Source organism: Poecilia latipinna, unplaced genomic scaffold (assembly GCF_001443285.1).
Source record: "Poecilia latipinna isolate Pla-1442-1.1 unplaced genomic scaffold, P_latipinna-1.0 Scaffold1424, whole genome shotgun sequence".
Classification (NCBI taxonomy): Eukaryota; Metazoa; Chordata; class Actinopteri; order Cyprinodontiformes; family Poeciliidae; genus Poecilia; species Poecilia latipinna.
The window spans coordinates 105,458-110,873 of record NW_015114040.1 but is presented as its reverse complement, the minus strand read 5'-3'; the positions used below and the strand labels follow the sequence as shown (position 1 = coordinate 110,873).

At 33.3% G+C, this 5,416-nt stretch overlaps 1 long non-coding RNA gene across 1 annotated transcript in view; it reads right to left on the bottom strand.

The window, feature by feature from the left end:
* The window catches only part of LOC106962515 (uncharacterized), an 18,726-nt gene extending 13,669 nt beyond the window's left edge, over positions 1-5,057 (bottom strand). Inside the window, exon 1 of the long non-coding RNA XR_001427991.1 lies at positions 4,964-5,057. This is a non-coding gene — a long non-coding RNA (uncharacterized LOC106962515). The remainder of the gene's footprint in view (positions 1-4,963) is intronic.
* Positions 5,058-5,416: the final 359 nt, after the last annotated feature.

The window sequence follows — 5,416 nt, the reverse complement described above, 5'->3', positions numbered from 1 at the left end:
ACCAAAAGAAAAAAAATAAATAAATAACCACGTTGATACAGAAAACTTGATGGGTGTCACCAATGTGGGAGACAAATGCCCAGCACAGTGCTGCGCTAAACATGAACAGTTAAACAACAATATATATAACATGTGAGTTTACAACATATTTTTAGAACATTTCCAATATTTTAATACACAAATGAAAGACAACTCTGTACACTTACCTCTCCCCAGCGCAGCTTGGCGCGAACTGAGGAGGGCAGCGGGAACACACAGGATATAACGCAAAAACAGGAAGTAAGAAAATAAAAGCTTCCCCACCAAAATAAAATGCAATTAAAAAAACAAAGGAAAACAAATATTCATAGATGAGGGTGGATTTTTACACACTAGGAACCAAAAATAAAAGCAATATAAAACAGAAATAATATATAACAGACATGTCAATTCAAAGAAAATTAGTTTTGAGAAGGTTCATAAAGAAAAATAAAATAAATAAATAAAATTAACTCTGCTACAGACGCATAATGGTCCATAGAGCTTTGGAACGTGACGTCACTGCTGTAGACGCAGGGATATCAGCGCCATCTTTGGGGCCCATAAATATAACTGACAAAAATAACAGTCTTGCAGGAGCCGACTACAGCTTGGTGTCGGCAGGTGTGCGAGATTGGAGAACGCGGATTTTCTGAGAGTGGAAGAGTTTAAGCGATTTCTGGCGAGTAATAAGTTGATTTCTAAGGTGGTTTTGGCATAATCTGGACTGTGAGCAGATTAAGATGGCTAGTTGTAGTGGGGGATGTTCAGAAGATGAAAATATGGATACAGGTTGGGCGTTAGTAGAAAATAGAAAAGGGGGAGGAGGGAGAGACAAGAGTAAAAAAGGACCAAATATAGGCAAAAGATCTTTGGAAGATGAGGAAGAAAATGTTGAGATGAGGAAGAAAAAAATGATGGAAGAATTCAAAGTTGTATTAAAATTTAAAACAGGACAAGATATGATTGGGGTGAGTCCGATCAATTTATTAAATGGACTAAAGAAAGTTGTCGGAGATGTGAAAATGGCTAAAGTTTTAAGGGATGGGAGCCTTCTTATTATCTGTAAGAATGTTGAGCAAAAGAATAAGGCATTAAAACTTCAAGTGTTAAAAAGAAGAGTTGGAAAGGAAGGTAGTGGGGGAAGAAAGAGGAGCAAAAGGGGAAATATCAGGGATCCCGATTGGAGAAAACTTAGAAGAACTAAAGAAAATAATAAAAGGAGGAGAGATTTCAGGCATAAAACGATTGCAGGCTATTAGAAGTGGAGAAAGATTGGACAGTACATCTGTGCTACTGGAATTCAAAGATAAAGTTAAACCTGATAAAGTAATGATTGGATACATGAGTTTGAATGTAAGAACTTATACTCTACCACCTGTCAGATGCTATAAGTGCCAAAGATATGGTCACATTGCAAATGTGTGTAGAGGAAAACAAAGATCATACTGCAGCTTATGCAGGATGTGTGGTAAGGAAAGAAGCAACTGAAGTTCAGAAAATTAAAACTGATAAGAAAATTGATTATGTTGAAGCAGTGAGAGTTGAAAAGTACTGAAAATGCTACAAAAACAAAGTTGGAAAGGAAAAAGGAGACAGATAATACTCAAAATAATGTCACGTTAGAAAAACTGATTCCATTTCTGGCATATATCATTAACTGTTCAGAGCAAGCAAGAACTAAAACTGAAAAAATAAAAATTATAGTAAAGGCAGCAGCAAAATTGTTTAATGTCAAAGATCTGTCATGGGAAAAATTCAGGATGAACTTAGATGTGGAGAAGGATCGTCTGAAAATGAGGCTTCTCAGATCACTACATAATTCTAACACTACAACGCTCGAAGTTTAATAGCTAACGGTCAGGAATTTAAAGGGTTCATTAACAAATTAAATACAAAACCAGACATAACATGTATTCAAGAAACATGGATTAAATCATCATTGCAATTCAGTATTCATGGTTATGCAGTTTTACGTAAAGATAGAATAAATGGAAGTGGAGGAAGAGGATGTGCTATATTTATAATGGAAAACATAAAATTTATTCAAATGCAAATAAATACGGATCTAGAACTTAATGCGGTTAAAGTTTGGACAAATAATGGAATTATTAAAATAATAAATTATTATAATCCTTGTAAGAAAATAGAGAAATCAAAACTTGAAACAGTCTTTAGATTTTAATGCACATTATGATGGTGGGGTCTTAGAAGAATTGATTGAAGAAATAGAAATGGTGGTGTTAAATAATGGTGTAGGCACTAGGGTAGATTTGATAAGGTAGAGAATCAGCCATTGATCTGACACTGGTATCACAATCTTTGGCGGATAGTTGCAGCTGGAAAGTATATAAAAATGGTACAATAAGAAGTGATCATTATCCAATTTTTGTTGAAGTAGAAATGGATATAGAAGAAGAGCAGGTAGTAAGTCAAGGGAAATGGAGATTTGGGGATACAAATTGGGAAAACTATAAAAAAGTAAGTGAAGTTAGTATGGTAAATATAGATATAAATAAACCAATAAATGATTTAAATTTAGAAATTAGTAATAGTATTGTTCATGCAGCAAAAACAACCATTCCTAGAAGTAAAGGGGTTAAAAAGAAGAAGATGGTTCCTTGGTGGACTCTAGAATGTACAATAGCAATTAGAATAAGAAACGAGGCCTATAAAAATCTTAAAAAATATATTTGCTTCCACAATCTAATAAATTATAAGAGAAAACAAGCAGAAGTCAGGAAGATTATAAGAAATGCTAAGAGGAATTATTGGAGAAAATATTGTGAGTCATTGGGGGAAAATACGGCATTAGACAGGGTATGGAATACCATTAAAAAAATGTCAGGTAAATCAAAAGAGTACTTTTTTCCAGTATTAAAAGATAATGGTAACACTATAATAGATAATAAGAATAAAGCTGAATTGTTAGCAAGAGCATTTACTAAGATACATAGTATGGAGAATCTTAGTAAGACTGAAAAAAAGGACGGGAAACGACATTAAAAAAATCACAATGAGCTGCTGTGTAATGATGAAGATGACGAGAATATCATGAAATATATAAATATATAGATGGATTAAAAACTTTTTAACTGGAAGAAATATAAAAGTTAAAATAGGCAGTGAAGTAAGTTCAAAACATCAAATTGAAAACGGTACTCCTCAAGGAAGTATAATAAGTCCTATGATACAATGATTGATGATATTTTTAGTAAAATAGATAAATATTTTGGAGTATCATTATTTGCAGATGATGGCCTTATCTGGAAAAGGGGGAAAAATTTAACATTTATAAATAAGAAAATGCAAGAGGCAATACATAATGTAGAAGATTGGGCTTTAGAATGGGGTTTTAGAATTTCAATATCTAAATCTAAGTTCATTACTTTTACTAATAGGAAAATAAATACAAATGTAAATCTTAAATTATATGAGAATGATGTAGAAAGCATAGATCAGATTAAATATTTAGGAATTTGGTTTGACAAAAAACTTACGTGGAAGATGCATATAAAAAAAATAATTGAGAAAAGTAAAAAAATCCTAAATATAATGAGATGTTTAAGAGGTAAAGATTGGGGAGCTGATAGGAAGGTATTAAAAACAATATACATAGGACTAATTAGATCAGTAATTGATTACGGATGTATTGTATATAATTCAGCTTCTAATAGTTTACTAAAAGAAATAGATAGAATACAATATCAGGCTTTAAGAACTTGTTGTGGAGCAATGAAAACAACCCCAGCATCAGCTTTACAAGCTGAAATGGGTGAGATGCCACTGGAGCTCAGAAGAAAACAACTAGACATAAACTATTGGGCAAATGTTAAAGGACATAAGGAAAATTATCCTTATGTCAAGAAAAAGAAAAAAATAAGAAAATTAATATTTTTGGATGGTTTATAAATAAAGAGATAAGTGAGATAGCAATAAATCAAAAGAGTAACAGACAGATTGCCAGTTTACACGGGTGAGAAAATGGCTCTAGAATGGAGTGAGGAAACCAGAACGAGGAAATATTGATTTGTTCAAATTCAAGTAGTGCATTAATAACTATTTTAGAACAGAATTCAGGAACAAGACACGATATCATATTGAATATTAATCAATCAATTTTTAGAATTAAAAAATATGGATCCCGGGTTAAGTTAATTTGGATTCCTGCTCATATGGAATAGTAGGAAATGAGTTGGCGGATCAATTTGCTAAGAGTGCAGCAAAAAGGGATAATGTTGAGGTAAATATCAAAATAAGCAAAAATGAGGTCAAAAGTATAAGTGAAATATATATTAAAAAGAGATGGCAGGAACTATGGGATAGAGAAGAAAAGGCAAGATTGTATTATAGCATTCAAAAAAGTAGGGGAATGTAGGGAAGGTAATATGAATAAAAAAGAAGAGGATGTTATATCCAGGTTAAGGTTTGGGCATACAGGGTTAAATAGTACTTTGAAAATAATTAATAAACATAGTACAGGCTTGTGTAGTTATTGTGGAGAGTCAGAAACAGTGCAGCATATTTTTCTAGAATATAATAAGTATAGTTGGGAAAGAGAGGTGTTAATCAAAGAGTTAAATAGAAATAAAAATAAATTAGATATTAAAAATTTGCTGCAAAAATCGTCTGAGGATGTAGTACAGCATTTTTAGTTTTCTTAGAAAGTCAGGTATTATGAGAAGATTATAGTGGTAAGACATCTAATCTATACTCCAGTCTGGAAGGTGGCGGTAATGCACCTATAAGTTGTTTGCAAACCGCCATTAAACAAGAAGAAGAAGAAGAGGAGCCTGGCAGATTTTTTAAACCCAAGTTACTTAAAATAATTTAGCTATGGTACGAACTTGCTGCGTTATTGAATGTAATGTCCGATCACACGACTGAAACGGTTAAAAGATGGAAAACGGAGTTTCTTTTCACTATTTTCCTGTTTGGAAACAACGCGTGGAGGCTAAGCTAACGGAGCTAACGAAAAGAAGACGAATGTCCTGCTATCAGCGGTGAGACGTCCTGATGTTACCTTCTCCAACATCCCCAGATACCTACAAGTTTGCTCCAGACATTTCTATTCTGGTGAGTGTCTAAATTCGCTTTGTTGGTGTTGTGTCATAATTTATTTGCTATGATTTTGTCCGGGTGTTCTCATGTTCGGTTAATGTTGAGTTCATTTAAGTGGGTCAACCTTGTTTAGGTCGGGCTTTATATTGTTTATGTAGCAAAGTCCGAGTTTTGTCAGTGGACATCGAGGTTCTTACATTATTGTGAAGTAAACTATTTTACTAGTGTTATCAGATTTACAGTATTAATACTGATGTGTGTTCTGATATGTCCTCTTCAAGGCAAACCGACGTGTGAAATGGATGAGCTCAATCCTGACTGGGGTCCAGCGCTGAAT